Source organism: Spinacia oleracea, chromosome 4 (assembly GCF_020520425.1).
Source record: "Spinacia oleracea cultivar Varoflay chromosome 4, BTI_SOV_V1, whole genome shotgun sequence".
NCBI lineage: Eukaryota > Viridiplantae > Streptophyta > Magnoliopsida > Caryophyllales > Amaranthaceae > Spinacia > Spinacia oleracea.
Window position 1 is genome coordinate 39223083 of NC_079490.1, and position 19585 is coordinate 39242667.

The 19585-nt window shown below is 37.5% G+C and overlaps 1 pseudogene; it reads right to left on the minus strand.

Annotated features, from left to right (window-relative positions):
* Positions 1–412: 412 nt before the first annotated feature.
* LOC110790647 (eukaryotic translation initiation factor 3 subunit A-like) lies at positions 413–16467 on the minus strand (annotated as a pseudogene).
* Between the last annotated feature and the right edge of the window lie 3118 nt (positions 16468–19585).

Below are 19585 nucleotides of genomic sequence, written 5' to 3' on the forward strand. Positions count from 1 at the left end.
TTGGATAAGAATCAGTTATCTATCTCTTGATTCACACAGTTCTCTTTGTTGATATGTAGCTGCCAGATTATTTGTCTGTTTTAGAGATTTTTAATAATGATGTGCCTTATATAGGTTGCATCAGGATTAAACACTAGACGATTCCACCTATGGAAAGCTCCTACGCCTAATAATGGCTTATGCCGCTGTTCCTACTTTGAATTATGAGTCATGAATTTGCTGCATGAACATATAATAGGTTGTGAAAATTGTAGTCATGCTCCTTGTTTTGACATGGTCCTCCTTTGCCCGTGCTTGGACTTATAGTGCAATATCTAGTTTGATGTGTTTATAGTGCAATAGCTAGTTTGGAGTTTGTTATTGCAACAGACCAGTGCTTAGTGGCTATTGTTTTAGTTGTTGTGACTTGTGATCACCTGCTTATGCTCTCAAACAGTTTAATTGCTGATTGAGGAACATTTCCTGAATAACACAGCATACCAGGTGATATAAAGATGCAGCTACCAGTCATAAATATTTTGTATTAACAATAACTTGCAATGAACTATACCCAGACTTGGACTAGCATGGTTTTTGGAAAGTGACCTAGTCTAAATAGCTTTTTTTTAACCAGTTTGGTCTCCAGTTAGATTTCCATTGGCTTTGGCCGACTGTTTCAGGCCTGAATTTATGTGAACTAGCAATAACATTCTTCTCTACAGAGTGAATATGCAGAGAATCTGTTTCACTAACATTAGGAGCTAGGAGCTCAAATATTTATCGATTGCTATAACATGCAGGTTTATTATGAGAAAATAGTTACATTCATTCCTATTTGTCTAGATAGGGCTTAAGATTTAGGACTGTGGAATTAGTTTGGGAAGGGTTAAGGTATTGATCGTCTGAAAAGTTAATTAAGAGTCAAATGTCAAGGTGAAAAGTTAAGTGTCAGCCAGTTAAGACATCACTCTTTCTATCTCCAGTAGAACTTCTTTCATTGGAGGTCTTCTCTTCTCATCTAAGTTCAAACATTGTTTTCCAAGATTAGAAATGGCGAGAAACTCTTCCTCTGAACCCTCTTGGAGGACTTGTGAACCAGTAGCCTGTAACTTTTGTTTTGTTGGTGGCAGCTAGGATCTTTGAGTGACTGTCACAAATTGACGGAAACCATTCTTAATTGGAACACCAATCTTTAACCTGTTGCCATTTCGTGAAACTACCCAACCTTTGGGAGAAGATTTAGCCCCTCCCGGCCATATGATGGATTCAAGGCTAGCCATAGCAGAGGCATGTTTGCCATATGATGGACTCAAGGCTAACCTTAAAAGAGGCATGTTTACTGCTATTACTTGATACAAAATCTAGGAACTAGTACCATGACACTAAAATCTGGACAAAATTTTCAGGAGTGTAGGCTGATTTTACACCTTCGCCTTTATTTGTTAAAATTTCTTGCTTGAAATAAAATCTAGGAACTAATACCATTGCAACAAAACTGGAGAGTAAATTTCAGGCATGTTTAGCATATTATACTGCAATTTTGTTCCAGTAACAGATATCTGGACTGTACTTCTGCACTCTGCAATTACCTGTAAGGGGTGTGACTGCAATTATCTGTAAGGGTTGTAACTTTCGAATGTTGCAGCTGCCCTTGGCCTACAACCTGAACCACCCCCCTTAACAATTTTTTTTATTTGAGGCTTTACCTATTTTGTTAACGATTATAGAACAATATATGCATTTGTTTTACTACTAATTATGCTACTTATTACAGTTTTCTGAAGAAACATATTCATCGGAAAATGTGGATGAGGTTAGAGACATGTGGGTCGAGTATTTGCTCAAGCAAAAAGCGGATCAAGAAAACAAAGTTGATGGTATGGAAATAACTCCATGAGTTTCGGTTCCAATTGTTGATAAATTGGTGTGAATGATTATATTTTGGAATTGATTTTTGTTTTACGTTTTTGGAAATTGCAATGTAAAGCTTTGACATTTATGCAAATTAAAGTTTATGTAAAGCTTGCGTTTTGAGCATTACTTGTGGGAAATATATTCTTTTTGGTAATATATGGATTATGGAATTGTTCTCGAATTGTTACAAATTATTTATTATAGCAGGTGTGGTTTTGTGCGTTTGATGCCTGCTAGCTGGTATTTATAGAGGTGTAAACGCAGGTGTAATGTGTATATTAATGCGGTGTCTGCTGGCCGGTAGTTTAGAGGTGTAAACGCAGGTTGAATATGCATATTAATTCTGAATATATTGTTGATCGACTTGTATTATTCTGCTATTATCCATTTCTTTTGTTTTTTTTTAAAAAAAAAAGGTTGTCAAAAGACCCGTCAGGTGTAATAAAGGCTCTCTAGTTATAATAATAAAAAATTCAAAGAGACCCCATATCTAAGATATTAGGTCTTAATTTGTAAACAAAAATAATAATAAAAATAACAAAGAGACCCCCTATCTATATATGAGGTCTTAACTTCTTTAATAAACAAAAATAAAAATATTCAAAGAGACCTCCTATCTTACTTATGGGGTCTGAACATTTTAAAAAACAGATCTCCCATCTCTAATAAGGGGTCTCTTTCCCTTCTAAAAAATTTTCACCAGCTTTTACATAAGAGACCCTCTTTCTTACGTGGGGGGTCTCTAGCTTTTAACAAACAGACCCCCTCTCGATGAGGGGGTCTCTTTATCAAAGAGACCTGTGAGATAAGGACCCCTTGAAAGGAGATCTCTTTATCCATTTTGGAAGGGTCTCTTTGCCCTTTTTTGTAGTAGTGTATTTGTGTGACCCTACGGGTTCAGTCAAGAGTAAGCTGTGGATTAATATCATCAATTCCACTTGAACTGAAGCGGCCTCTAGCTAGGCATTCAGCTCACTTGATCTCACTGAATTATTAACTTGTTAATTAATACTGAACCACATTTATTAGACTTAACATTAAATGCATACTTGGACCAAGGGCATTATTTCCTTCAAAGACCTCGCTCAAAACGGTTCATCCTGATTTGCTCTTTCGATACCAGGTCTGGTGTGACCCTTGACAAGTGCATGAACTTATTTGCGTACTCCAAAACACTCATTGTTCCTTGTTGCAAGTGGAGAAATTCATCTTCCTTTTGTTTCCTCAAGGATGGTGGATAAAACTTGTCTCTCATTAACTTCTGGAGTTAGTTCCAACCAAATCCCAGTATATTCTTTCGTTCCTTGTTAACTTTCCACCATAACCCTGCTTGACCCGTTAAGTAAAACACAGCAAAATCAACTCTCCATTTCTCAAGGCATTGCAGGGTTTCAAAAAACTGATCTATGCGACTTATCCAATCCTCGAATTCAACTGGATTGGGCTTGCCATCGTAGGATGGTGGGTTGAGAGATGAAAAATTCTTGAACATCGATGCGCTCGTTCTCGCTTACAACTTTCTTTTTCCCAGGATATTGAACTAATTCAGCCAATATTGCGCTCACATTTTCCAATCGTTCCATTCTTTCCTCACGACCGCCAACATGGACATACTCCTAGTGAGTAGTTTTGTTATCATCGTGAACATGGTGCTCGTTGTGAGCTTCGTTGGTAACATCATTGTTAGCTTCGATAGTCGACATTCTACAAAACATGGCTTATCCGATTGAAGCAAATAACAATAGAAAATAAGCCCTTTTATCCCGTTCCTACACTGACACTCATATTCATTTTACCTTACCTTAATCATGATTTTATAAAATGCTTTTTAACTAATTCCTTAGAATTCTTCGCTTAAAGCCTAATTAATTCTATTACGTCTACAACCCGTGGGGTTTAGCACTAATGGTCCAGAACCTTTGCTCGGATACCAAAACTGTAACGCTCTGACCTCTGAATCACATAATTAAGCAGCGGAATTTACCTAATTCGGTCGGGACATTACCGCCATAACTCCCTGTTGGGGATTACAAGGTAAACATCATAATAGAAGTTATTAAATCCTCCAAATTAACATAATAATCCTCTATATTCCAAAAATAAAAGTACATAACTTACTAAAAGTCTTTAATTAAACTATTAAAACGTTAAGCATAAACTAGGTGAAAATTATTAAATTGAAATTCCTCGCCACTACCCGTTTCCATAATCCCCATCAGTACCTAAAACAGAAAACAAAACGGTGAGCTGAAGACTCGGTAACGAACTATTCTAGCAACGTAAATTCCTTTCAATTAATTTTATTTAATAACAAATAGAGAATAGAATATGTAAAACATTTAATAAAAACATCATATTTAATTCATTCATAAATTTTTAATTAACATGCTAGTTGTCGGCAAGTACGAACTGGTGAAGGAATTCTCCACGAGGGCCTTGGCCCATAAGAGCCTAGGTTAATCATCAAACTGGTAACATTGGGCCTAGGCCCGATCCTGGGCTCATAACCATGGGAGCATTGGCTCGTAATCCATGGGTGGACAGGTGTCCATAGGTACATGCATGACCGATAAATAAAAGCATAATAGTTTATACTGCCAGACAAACTAGGTCTTTCACTTTCCTTTATGATGTTGTAATTAATTTTACTAAGCCTTGGCTTTTGTATTCCAGTTGAAATAACATAACTCTTTTAGATCATAAAACACCATTTAGATCCTTGGATCAATAAAATATCATTTCTTTTCATGGCATCACATAAACACCGTTTTATGAGAAAACTCAATCAAATCATATTATAAAGAATAATTCAAACAAATCATAATTCATTTCCCGCAATTCATAAAACATTTCAAAACATTTAATTCATAAATTCAATCATATTGTCATAATTTCATAAATCACATTTATAAGGAAATTGAAGGAAATAATGTCGTTGGTCCAAGTTTGTATTTAATGCATTAATGCTAAGTCTAATAAATGCGGTTCAGTATTAATTAACAAGTTAATAAATTCGGTGAGATCAAGTGATCGAACTGAATGCCTAACTAGAGGCCGCTTCAGTTCAAGTGGAATTAATGACATTAATCCAAAACTTACTCTTGACTGAACCCGTAGGGTCACAGAAATAGCACGTGAAAGGATCAAGTATTTAAGTTAATATATTATTCATTAAGTACTCTATTTATGATCATTCGGAAATGACGGATCTCGGTTCCAGTGGGAGCTGAAATCGACAAAAGGCAAAGTAAAGAAAATTCTGGAAATGAAGATATTGCCGGAAACGGAAATATGGTTCAAGACGGAATTATAAATATTATCCAAGTCGTAGATGTTGCCGGAAACGGAAACATGGATCGTATCGAAAAATATTTGTCGAAAATGGAAATATTGCCGGAATCGGAAATATTGCCGGAAACATAAATATTACCGGAATCGGAAATACTGTCGGAATAGGAAATTATTTCTGGAATCAGAAATATTAACGGAAACGTAAATATTTCACTAGTAGAAAAAATGTCATTTGCAGCGCGCGTAAAAGGGGCTTTTAACAGCGTTTTTGGGCGCTGCAATTGTGATGGTTGCAAATAGTTGACTTTTATTTGCAACGAACAAAAACGTTAAAAAAAGTCGTTCATTATAGCGCACGGTGTTTCACACGCGCTGCCAAAAGTCTAATTTTCACAACATTTTGCAGTACGTAGGCGCTGCAAAAAGAGATTTCAAAGCCACATTTCTGAAACTATTCGCAGCATTCACTTAACAGTGCGTTTTGCAAATAGTACAATTATTTTACAAAAAAAAAATCACTACAATAATAATCCTTTTTTTTGGTAAATTAGCAAAATTTATTTACCAAAAGGTAGGAACCAAGAATCCAAACAAGGAACACCATAAAAGGTTCCGTACATGTACAGATGTAGATTCAATTAATTGAGCTGCCTCCTCTCTATTAGCTCTCTCAAGATAATCCATTTGCTTGTTCAACTTCTGTAGTTTTTTCTCCATTTCTTGTTTCTCCCTCAGCTGCTCGTTGAGAGCCAACTCCATCAATGCTTGCTTTGTTAACTTATCCTAAAATGAAGTAGATAACACACTTTATAACACCAACCAGCAAACATCGAGAAGTATTTTCAGAAAATAAACACTTGCCCATTCTATAAGTGGTTTCTTCTTATTTTTGGAGAACTTTTCCTGAGGTAGGGATTTGGCTTCTTCAATCTCACGTTCTTCTATTTCCTTTTGGATGCGCTGAATTTTCCTCTTCTCAAGTTCAGAAGCAAGCCTTTTCTGTTCAGCTTCCACATTACTTTTCTGTAGCTGTAATCTCTTCGACTCTTCCTCACGTTCCTTTTAAGACACCAAAGCAGTCAAGTCTCTAAAACAGAACAACTTCCTGAGAATTAAAGGTACAACAATAAGTGAACAAACCTTCTCTAAAAGTTGGCGTTCTTGTTCCTCGTTGCGTTGTTCAATGATTGTTTTACGAGCAAGAAGCTTCTTATGTTCCTTCTCCACAAGCTTTGCTAAACCAGGCAAAGTATCTTCGATTTTTGATGCTTTGTTAAGGGGAGGATATATCATGGACCTTGCTTTATTCAAAGATACAGCAAGTGCTGTAAGGTGATTTTTCACGGTATCAGATTCAAGATCCTGCATCAAACATCATCATTGGTCAAACTACTTTACCTGGTGACATCATTATATATTCAAGATCCTGGATACCACAATCTTAACTGACGCAAAAAGACGTAAAAGACCATCAATAAATCTGAATGTTTGACGACTTAGAAGCCCTTGACTCAAGAAAACGGTAGCTTTGAACATCCTGGAAGACTTCTCTTAATAATGGTGATTCTTAAAATGGTAACATCAAATCACATAAAATCGATCAGAGAAAGTTTATCTCTGTATATGGTTATTCTAACTCTCCCTTGATAGATAAGTCAGATATCGTAAACAAACACCATGTATAAAAGAAATTACAATATCAAAATATGAAATTGATGTGAGGTTGAAAGAATGTCCAATAACTCCTAAAGATATAACAGCAACTAAAATATACACACCAAAAGAAAGAGACAATGAGAGGTGGAAAAAACACTAAATTCTACTGAATACGTCAGGATATATTGGACAAACTTTAGGACAAAGCCAATGTGTCAAAAAAGTTAATATACATAATGCATCGGCGCCAGACACAAGAGCTTACCAGAATACTAAACGAAACAACACCATTCATATGGTCAACCTTCATTGTTAAGAACTTATGTTTGACAGCATCTACAGAAATCTTTTCCACAACAGAAAAATCGAAAAATGTGATCATCTGGAACAAGCTCTCAATGGTCATCGTCTGGTAAACTTGGGAAGCCTGCAACGTGAAAAGTAGGATAGCAATGACATTGAGGGCATCTATGGCACAGTGTACCAAGGTACACTAACCAAATACACTTGGTAGAGATGAAAAAAGAGCAAAACATTGCACCTGTTGTAGCAATCTAAGAGGTGCTAGCTTTTCCAAGGCAAGAACATACTTTGACAATTGCACTTCAGGTACAGAAGAAGCTGAAGCGATTTTCCCGCAAAGCTAGCTTAGAAATTTTGTTCAACAAGGGATGAACTTTTAAAGACAAATCCAAGGGCAGAAACTCATGCTCTAGGAGATGATATAGATCTTTAACTTCCGGAAGTACACAAGACATAACACCTTTGGAGACCTGCCAATTGAATAAAGAAAAAAGAGATTAGATGACATGAAAAAGACCGAATTTCTGCCTCGAAATCTTTGAAGTTTTCAACATTGATTATCTAAACAATGACCAGTTGGAAGGGCATACCAGTTGCGAAAGAAGAGCTGAGCGTGAGAGCTGTCAAAATTAGAAAAACAATAGAGCTATCAGATTGGGAAAAGTGTATATAAACACAAAAATAATAAGCAAAACAAACGAATGGGTGGACAATCTAACTTAGCACTTCTCTGCTCTCAGGTTTGGGATCAAGATTAAAATTAATTTCTCATTTTCTAGTTCCAAATGAGATGCACCACATGTATAATCATAAGGAAGAACTGAGAGGGCAGCCAAAACCACAGATGATGCTATCGCCTGCAAGTCCTTCTGGCTTAAGTTCTTGTTGAAGTTCTTTTGAAGCAAGAAAAGCTTCAGACAAGCATATGCATGATACATATGGCTTCCTAAAGTCCAAAATATTTCAGTGAGCTTAGTATAGTAAACGACCATCAATGAAGGCTTTGGGGTCTTCTTAACCATACCCAAAAGTCAAAATAAAATGAACTATTATACGAAATCAAGATAGTTAATTATTCAAGGAAATATATACACAGCCTAATCACAAAATTATTGTCACGAGACACTATGCCCAGATATCAATTTTCAGCTCAGCGCTAGGCTTCAAGCACTATTTGATCAAATGTTCTGTCCCACCGTATCTCACAAGCACAAGATTATTAGATTGAACAACATATAATTCCATCACAATTAGTATATAAACCCAAATAAAGACTAACACCTATACAAACAACAACTATAATGAATATAACATTAACGATTATTAAAATCCGACCAATCGGGATTGAAGCCGAGTCAAGTCCCAATTAGAAAGGAACACTCCCAACAAATTCTCAAAGTAAAGCTGGCCACATTAGATTTGGAGTGAGTACAACTATTTTACTGTACCCAACCCCAAATCTCTGAATCAAATATCAATATCAACAAAATAACCAGATACAATTTGACCCTAAATTCAATAAAATCAACAGAAATAACTTCAAAAACCTAAAACATTAACTCTAAATGACATGAGTTAGTCGCTCAATCGATAAAACCCCAAAAGTGTACATCAAATAAACTCCAATGTGTTTTTGAGAAATGCTATAATTTGATTCTGGAACCAAGGTCTCTCCATCATTTATCTTGATAGAGTTGGGTTCAGGGTAAAAGGTGCACATTCAAACAATATATCCCTATGGTAAATTACTCGACCTTAGAGGATCTTGCAGACATATGTTACAGAGATGAGTGAACCCTAAAATGACCCGAATTAGTCTCACAACCAACAAAACCTTTCAAAATTACTTCAAATTAACAAATCAAATGAAGAACAATAAATCAATTCACAAATTAAACAAAGGAAAAAAATAAACCCTAAAAAATGGGGAAACATCCAAACATCATAGATCAAATAAAATTTTAAGAAACAAACAAGATTAAGAAGATTAATCAAATCTCTACCAAATCTCAATGAAAAATCGAAGGATTATGATGCTCCTTAGCGCGTAAGAAGAAAATGGCTAGGGTTAAGAAAAAAAAATATTTAGGACGAGAGAGAAAGAGGAACAAACCTGGGATTTTGGAAGAGTCGACATCGGGAAACTCGCCCTCATAGACATAGGTAACTTCTTCTCCATACTTATCGTTCTCCAGTGACTCCCGTTTTCCATTTTCTCTTTTATGTTCGAGATTTTCATTGGAAAACAAGTAAATCTATGAAACTAATGCACAAATAATCAAAAAAATTACAAAAAATTGTGTAAAACAAAAGATAAAAAATCAACAGATACGGACTTACCATTTGGAGTAGTTTCAGAAGAAATTCTCTCAAACACAGGGCAAAAACTGAAATTAAGGATGGGATGGAGGAGAAACTTTTAGATTTGAGTGAGAAGGAAACAAGAGGGTTGGTGGAGGCGGAGGTCTCTAGGTCTTGGATAAGGAAATAGTGCCCTTGCAGCGAACAATTACGGGGGCAAAGTTGCCATTACGAAAGAAATTGCAGCTTGTATGACATGCGCACGTTGTGAATTTAGAAAAAATAAATAAAAATATAAAATACGCAGCGCTCTTTCGTTTTAAAAAGTTGCGAAAAACTCATTTAACATTGACCCGCGTTGACTATATAGTTGTTGCAACTCCTATAATTAGCATGAGTTGTAATTGATGACATTTTTTCTACTAGTGTTTGTTCGAAACGGAAATAGATTCCAGAATCGGAAAACGAATCGGAAGCTCGACGAGCGACAAGCCGGCAAGCAAGCTGGTCCTTCGCTCGACAAGCAAAATGCCGAGCACACATCACTATGCACGAAGCCCAACACCGAATCCCAGCCGTGTGCGATGGGCCTTGAGCGCTGTGGGCCGCAGCGAGCTAAGGCAAGCAGCAGCAAGCCAAGGCAAGCAGCACCGCATGGCCGAGGCCAAACGGCAGCGCACGCTGGGCCTTGGGCCAGCAGTGGCTTCGTTTGGGGCTAGCCAGGAACGCGCACCAGCGTGGCCCTTGTAGCTCCGTTGGTTGCTTCCTCTTGGGCTTCAAGTAATGTCCGATTACTTAGCCGCCAAGTAACTTTGGCTTTCACTATTAGTTTTCCTTGTAACACCCTAATAATTCCTTGCTTTTATAAAACATTTTTCCAACTTAAAACACAGGAATTACCAAGATATTACCGCCACCGTGATAACGGCTAAGGCTATTTGCCAGAATTACGCAGCGGAATTTAACTAACTTCAAAACACATTAAATAGTTAATGGTCATCAAAACAAACTGGAACCATCAAGGCCCAAAACCAAAGTATTAAATATGCAAAATCCATTAACTAGAAGTAGTAGTAATAATAATAGTCATGACTATAAATAGAGTTTATAAAATACGGAAGAAATAAACTCTCAAAACGAATCTCGTGATAACTTCTCCCGCAAGTTATCTCTACAAACCTGCTTTATTCAAATTCTACTCCCCAACAACGCAAATACAATTGATGGATCATCATAGGGTCATTAAGGCAAGGGCCATGACCAGAAGACATGAAGCACGAAGTCAGCAAAAGCTGAGTATAAACAAGCTAGAATAACATTCTATCCTAACATGCTTCACTCAATAATAACCCACATGCAAAAGTCATTTAATAAACAAATAAACACGGAGACAAGACTCGACAAATGACACGACTCTTGACTCACAGTTTAATAAGAAAGTAGCTTCGAACGGGTAAAATAAAGTATCCTCAAAAGGAAAGAAAAGGGTGATGGGAGCACACCATACACCAAACAACAACAAGTCGCACTCCTACCTACAGTCGGACCATACCGACGGAATTCCAATGCACAACGGCGTAAAACAAAAGAATGAAACAACGTCTTGTATCATTCAAGGAGTACAAGTTCTCCGACCAGACTCCCCCATTGTTCATACTCAAGGTATATACGTTCTAAGAGTTTTGAAGCTCATTCGGGTTACAGTTTACGTTAATTAGTATGTTATGTTCAAGGCGACTCAAGACTCAACACAAAACATCACATGCAAACAATTAAATTAAACAACTTAACAATGACACTTCGTTTTAATCCTTTAGGACTTGTGATCAAACATAGACTCAAGTGAAATTACTCCCATTGTTCCTTCTCAAAAACACTGTTTGAGATAACCCGACATTGCCCATTAACAAGCGGGGTGTGCCCTTAGCACGAATTATCCTTAGTTCATTTCGTATAGACTCTCTAAACATATTCTACCCCTTGGTAGAATAAACAATGCACTCCCGCAATATTCAATAGGGTCAACATATGCTAGACATCCCGTACTATAGCATAATAATAATAACTTGCATGCGCAATACTCATACATCCAAACCAACTGGAACAACATGCTTGACATAATTCAACGATTATAAAAGTGCATAACATGATAGTTCAACAGAATCTATAAAGCATAATTCAATCCATAACATGCTCGTTCACATAGATTCAATAATAATAATCACATGCTTGTCTACACATCAAACATGAATTCCCAACATATAAGTTCACATGATTCGCATTCAATACACTTCACAAAGTCCTCAAGGGATGGGTGGTCACCCTAGTCTTGTACGTACCTGGAATACCTAAGTACGGGGGCCACTGTGCGAATCACGACTCACTAGAAATCACCTCCTATAAACAAAAAGGAGAAACTTAATTATTATCCATGTTTACTAAATTTCCAGCAACTATTTAAGAAACTAAAACCCTTAGTTTAATTAAGAAATTAATCGTTATTCATTAAATTAATAGTCTCAAATAGTCAACTCAAGTCCTAGTGTAAAAACATTGACTTTTTAGCTTTAAAACCATTAAAAATAAACTTTTTAAAGCTTATAAACAATCTGAAAATTTAAGTTGATTCCCATCATTTAAATCGTCATTAAATTATGTGAATCAATCGCCTAATCAATCGGAATTAAAACCCTAATAATAGGTCATCATAAAAACCATGTTTTGACCTTAAAAATTGACATTTTATTAATTCATTAAATCTGAAAATACTAATTTCAAACATTAAAATCAATCTTATCAATTTAAATACGACAATAATAAAATACGGTGTTCATAACCGTTCCAATCAATTTAAATAACCCAAATAATTAAATAATCATAATAATTTAAAGAATTTTAAAACTGAAAATTAAAGTTTAAAAGTATACAATTGATTATCACCAATCAACAACAACAGCAACACATACATACACACACACACACAAACACACACACACACACACAACAATTGATGTGTTTTGTGTGTGGGGCGTGGAGCAACAACAACAACAGCACACAACAGCATCGCACGCAAGCAGCGCGGGCAGCACGCAACAGTGCAGCGAGGGCGAGGCGCTGGGCGCTGGGCGAGGTCGAGAGAGGGAGAGGGAGTGAGGGCGTTGGGCGCTGGGGCACGCGACACAGCAGCAGCAGCAGCGAGCACGAGGGCGCTGCGGGTTGCGAGTGAGGCGAGGAAGAGAGCGACGAGGACTGCGGGTGCGCGCGAGGCTGGGCACACGAGCACACTCGTGCCTTGGGCTGCAAGCAAAGGGACGGACGAAGGGGTGTGGGTGCCGCAAGGAGAGAGAGAGAGAGGAGAGGGAGAGATTGCTAAAATTTTGTGAGGGTTTAATGAGCGGGTGTATTTATAGTATTTCTCTCCCACATGGGCAAGGTTTTGGTAGTTTGAGTTGGGATTACTTCCGGGCTTAACTAGAATTAATTCTTGCAAGCCTTGTTGGGTTTAATCAAGGAACTTTAAACTAGGCTTTGATTAAATTAAATTCGTTTTCAAAACACGACCCAACAAATCCCGATTAAATAAATCCGTTGAATTTATTTAATAAAAATACGGTTTTAGTAATTAATTAATAATTAAATTAATTTAAAATAAAATACATTAAATTCTCATTAAATGGAATTAAATTAATAAAAATACTTTATAAATATAACAAAATACTTTATAAATATAATAAAATATATTTATAATTAAAGAAAAATACGAGGTATTACAGTCTACCCTCCTTAAAAGAAGTTTTGTCCCAAAACTTGGGCACGGAAATCACAATTTTAAAATCTACACTTGAGACCTTATGAGACTTTAGTCCGTTTTCTTCGTAAATAGTTTTAGTTGCTGTACTCTTTAAGTAATTCAACATGACAATAAACAGTGAAACTTCACTAGAAACAACAAATTAGGCATATTGTAAGGGGAAAATTAGGTAAATAAGGTAAAAAGCGGGAAATTTTACCGCACTCTACCCCCCTTAAAGAAAACGAGTTACAGCCCCGTAACTCAACTAACCTCGGGAAAAATCTCGGGATATTTCTTTCTCATTTCTTCCTCGGCTTCCCATGTAGCTTCGTCAGATTCTTGGTTAGACCACAACACTTTAACAATCTCAACATCCTTAGTCCGTGTACTATGCACTTTACTATCAAGGATTTTGACAGGTCTTTCCTCAAATGTCAAACTTTGGTCTAACTCTATGGTCTCCGGTTGCAGTACATGAGACTTGTCCAGTACATACTTTCCCAACTAAGATACATGAAACACAATGTGCACTCTATGCAAGTCCATGGGCAAGGCTAGTCTATACGCTACCTTCCCTATCTGTTCTAGGATCTCATACGGGCCTATATACTTTGGGAATACCTTTCCTTTCTTCCCAAATCTCATTACACCCTTCATTGGTGAAACTTTTAGAAACACTTTGTCGCCTATTTGGAACTCTTCATCCCTACACTTTAAGTCTGCGTAGCTCTTTTGGCGATCTTGCGCGGCTTGGATTTTGGGTTGAATAGTCCTAACCTGATTCATAGTGTCCTCTATCATTTGGGGACCTAGTACAACAGTTTCACTAATGCCATTCCAACATAATGGACTTCTGCATTTTCGCCCATACAAGGTTTCGAATGGTTCCATTCCAATACTGGCATGATAGCTATTGTTGTATGAAAACTCAATTAGATCTAGGCTATCTTCCCATCCACCTTGAAAATCAATCATACAAGCTCTTAGCATATCCTCTATGGTTTGGATAGTCCTTTCGGTTTGTCCATCTGTGGCTGGGTGGAATGCTGTACTCATTTTCAATGTCGTACCAAAGTTCTTCTGCACACTTTTCCAGAAATTCGAAAGGAACCTAGAATCCCTATCTGATAAGATATCTTTAGGAACTCCATGTAATCTCACTACATGTTTTATGTAAGCTTTGGCAAGTTGTTCCATTTTCCAGGTTTCTTTAATTGGTATGAACACTGCCGACTTAGTCAACCTATCCACTACTACCCAAATGGTGTCATTTCCACTTTTCCACTTGGGTAAACAAGTGACAAAGTCCATTGAGATACAGTCCCACTTCCAACTCGGAATCTCTAAAGGTTGGACCTTTCCCTGAGGTCTCCTATGCTCGATCTTAACCTTCTGACAAGTCAAACATCTTGCCACGAATTCAGCCACTTCATTAATCATTCTTGGCCACCAATAGACCTTTTTCAGATCCTTATACAGCTTATCACCTCCCGGGTGAACAGAATATGGTGTATTGTGACCTTCCCTCATCAACTTTTCCTTCCGTTCACTACACTTTTGAGGCACGCACCAGCGTCCTTTATACCTCAAGCTTCCATCATCGTGGATCTTAAAATCCATCTCCTTTCCTTGCGAAATCTTTTCCTTGATCCGCTCTAACTTAACATCACCAGCCTGATTCTCCCTGATTTTGTCAAATACCGACGGATGGTTAAAGAATTCATCATTCCCTCAAGACATTCACCACTAACTATTTCTAGATTCAATCGCTGCATGTCCTTACACAGCTCGTTAGCAACTACTAACGCATTCACACTATGACGTGATTTCCTACTCGAGGCATCTGCAACTACACTGGCTTTTCCCACGTGGTATTGGATGTCCAGATCATAATCCTTGATTAACTCCAACCACCTTTGTTGGCGCATATTCAAATCCTTCTGTGTGAAAATGTATTTCAAACTCTTATGATCCGTGAATATCCTACATTTCACACCATACAGATAATGTCTCCATATCTTCAATGCAAACACTATGGCTGCTAGCTCTAAATCATGGGTAGGGTAATTGGATTCATATGGTTTCAACTGCCTTGATGCATACGCAATCACCTTCCCGTTATGCATCAGTACACACCCTAATCCATTCTTAGAGGCATCACTGTATACATCATAGGTACCACTCTCATCTGGCAAAGTTAACACCGGCGCGGTTGTCAATCGCGTCATCAAAACTTGGAACGCTTCCTCACACTGGTCATTCCACTCAAATTTTTCTTCCTTCTTCATCAAGGTTGTCATTGGTTTGGAGATTCTAGGAAAAATCTTGCACAAAGCGTCTATAGTAACCCGCTAAACCAAAAAAACTTCGAATATCGGTGACACTCTTAGGTGTAGGCCACTCACTAACAGCTTTTATCTTTGTAGAGTCCACTGCAACTCCTTCCTTAGATACAAAATATCCTAAAAATGCAACTTTCTCCAGCCAGAATTCCCACTTCGAGAATTTTGCATATAACTGGTTGTCTCTCAGGGTACTCAACACTGACCTTAAGTGTTCCGCGTGATCTTCCTCACTCTTGGAGTATACCAGAATATCATCTAGGAAAACCACTACAAACTTGTCCAAGAATGCATGGAATACTCGGTTCATTAAGTCCATAAAAATTGCAGGCGCATTGGTTAATCCAAAAGGTATAACTGTAAACTCATAATGACCGTATCTAGTCCTAAATGCAGTCTTTGATATATCGTGCTCTGCGATTCTCAACTGATGATAACCTGACCTCCATTCAATCTTTGAACACATTCTCGCTCCTTTCAACTGATCAAACAGATCATCTATCCTAGGCAAAGGATACTTATTCTTGATTGTGACCTTATTGAGCTCCCTGTAGTCTATACAGAGTCTCATACTTTCGTCCTTCTTCTTCACAAACAAGACTGGTGCTCCCCAAGGCGATGCACTTGGTCTAATATAACCTTTACCTAGTAATTCCTCAAGTTGACCTTTTAACTCACTCATTTCTGCCGGAGCCATCCGGGTATTAGGTCTACGGTAATGTCAATTGGTCGATTGGGCGGCATTCCCGAGATCTCCTCTGGAAACACATCCAGGAACTCATTTACCACTACAATGTCCTCTGGTTGCTCTTTCATCACATGTTCTAAGTCTCTCACATTGCATAAGAATACAGGGTTCCCTTTATGTACTAACTTCACGAGCTCCATTGTCGTGATGATTACTACACTTCTAGGTTTCCCAAAACGGCAATATGATACAACCTTTCCTAGACTAGACTTCAAGTTGATCTTCTGCTTCTCACAGTCAATCTTGGCTATGAAAATTGCCAACCAATCTATTCCCAAAATCATATATAAATCTCCTAATTCAAACTCAATTAGGCTAGACAAGAATATGGTCTTGGCTATGGTTAAAGGTACATTTCTATGGATCTTAGTGCACTTCACAATCTCACTGTTTGGTATCACCATGGGTACTTCAATCCCTTCTGGTTCTTTCAGCTCTAACTTCTCTAAGATACCCTTTGATATAAATGAATAAGTCGCACCAGAATCAAATAGTACTTTAACTAAAATGGAGTTAATAGAAAAAGTACCAACTATGACGTCAGACGAGTTTTTGGCCTCTTGCCTAGCGATCACATTCAGCTTCCGGGCAACTCCCTTGTTATAGCCACCTCCATTGGCATTCCCATTGGTATTTCGGTTCCCATTTTGCTGATAGTTTCCTCCAGGCTTTCCATTACCCTGGCTATTATTGCCATTGTTACCATTCTGGTAACCCTTTTGGTTCCAACCATTGTTTCCTCCATTCCGGTTCTGGTTATTCCGGTTGTTGTTCTGGCGGTTGGGTTTCCCATTCTTGGCCCAACACTCAAATTCTCTACGGCCTAGTTTCTCAGAGAACCTACAGACAACCTGGATTCCATTACAGTCCTGTCCTGGGTGATTATTATGGCAACGTCTACATTTATAGACTCACGTTCCATTCCTTGCAGACTGATTCTTATCTCCATTGTTGTTGTGGAAATTGTTTCTGTTTCCACCCTGATTTCCCATGAACTGTAAATGATTATTTCCCTTGTTTCTCTTAAAGTCCCCTGATTTTGTTGACCACCACCTTGGTTTTGGTTACCAACATCCTTCCTCTTTTCACCAGTTTCATTCTTCCTTTGCTGCAGACCATACAAATGGGCAGCTTTCCCGTACAGGGTGTCAAGAGATGTAAAGGTCTCTCCAGCAAGCATCAATTGCAAATCCATAGTCAATCCACTCTCAAATCTCTGAGCTCTAAGCTCCTCCGTGGCCACCACTTCAGGTGCAAATCTAGATAGCTCTATGAACATGGAATACTTTTCAGTTACAGACATCCCTTCCATTCTCAACTCGATGGACTCCTGGGCTTTCTTCTTCTTCAGATATGGTGGATAAAACTTGTTTATCAAGGCTACTTTGAATAATTCCCATCCAAATCCAGGTGTAGCTCTCAAAGCATTTTCACATCTTTGCCACCACAAATCAGCTTCTCCCCTAAGGTAATGCACAACACTATTAACCCTAAGGTTCTCTGGGTAATTCACATATAGGATAAGCTTATCGAAATCCCTTAGCCAGTTCTCAAGTAATGTTGGGTCTACTTCCCCTTGACACAAAGGAGGCTTACTCTGGGCCACCTTCTTAAACATCTCACCAGCTGGATCAAGTCCCTGGTTATTCGTATTCTGTGCTAAGTTCCGCAGTACTTCAGCTAGTTTCCTAATCACATCGGCAATCCCCTGGGTAGTCATTTCCCTTCTCCTGAATAAAACAAAAGACTAACTTTAACAACTGGGTTTGGACACTTCCTTGCTAAAGCATTGCACTAACAATTCACACAATTAGCACAACATGCATTAAAATTTCGGACCCTTAGAGCATGATAGGCGACTATTATTGGGCCACTTTCTCCCTTTCATTTGCATCACAACGTTTAAGTGGTAAAGAATTGAACCACCTTGCAAGTACAATTTCATTGAAGAAATACATGAAATTCTTTTGCGATAATCGCTCAAAGAAAACGTAGACTTAGAATTAGAGGTAAAAGAAAGAACTCTAAACTTTTGTTGCTTTAATGAGAAAATAATACATCCTTTGGATCGTACTTTATTCGAGAAACCACAAAATGAACTACTAAAACCATAAATAGTAGTTTGCTACTTTATTACTTCACTAAAATTTAAGCACTAGCTATTACATTAGAAAAGTCTTTAAATTGCTACTCTACTATCCATCCTCCTCTACAGACTGGTGGAGAGTGCTCATGGCCTTCAAAGTCATCAAAGTCTTCCTCCGGATCAGATTCATACTCCATATCCTCATTATTCTGTTGTAGCCCACTGTTCACTTCATCATTGTTAGTCTCAGGCTCAATTTCTGTGACACTAGAGATCTCAATAGTAGGTTCAGCAATGATAGGATTAGGGTTTTCAATCTCAACAACATCATCATCACTATCCTCATCCATCTGGGTTTCCGTCTCATTATCTACTCCTGTAAGATTGATGTTTTCCACTGTTTTACCATCCTCGAAACATTCCACCGCAAGCTCTATAATAATGGTCATAATCTCCAAGTCATATCTCCATCTACCATCTGGAGTACCATACTTGTAATAGTTAGGAATACCATTGTCCAAATGCATATCACGAAACCAATTCTTAAGCTATATGTATAGGTTGTTAGAGGGCAAGCAATGAATAACCATCTCGGCCATAACATCCTTTTTCCTTAGTTCGGGCAGATTCTTCACTGTAGCAAAATAGTTGCAAGAAAACTCGATCTTCTTTACATAGATGTGAGGGGTTTCACACTCTAGCTTCTCTAGGTGTCCTAGGTTTGCGTACTTTGAAAGCAACATCTTAAATCCTGAAAATTAGCAACTACAAAGTCTTACTAAGGTGTTCCAAAAACAAAGTAAGTTCGTGGAGCCATACAATCTCAATGCACAAGTACATGCTTAATCATGAATCGTGATGCAATTAATCACATAAAGCAACATAAAACATGATCAAACTTTAAATAAAAGATCACATAATCAATACGTAATCACACCAACACTTGATTAAAATGTATACTTAGGTTAAATGCATACTTAGTCTAAATATGTCCTTCTTAATCTACCCTTTCCTCACTTAGGGTAAATAAAAAATTTCGAAATTAATTTAAATAAATAACTTCAAATATACACAAAATTATTAAAATTATAATCGAAAATTAAAATAATTAATCGAATAATTTAATTTATTAATTCGATTATTTTCCGAAAATAAATAAATAAATAAATAAT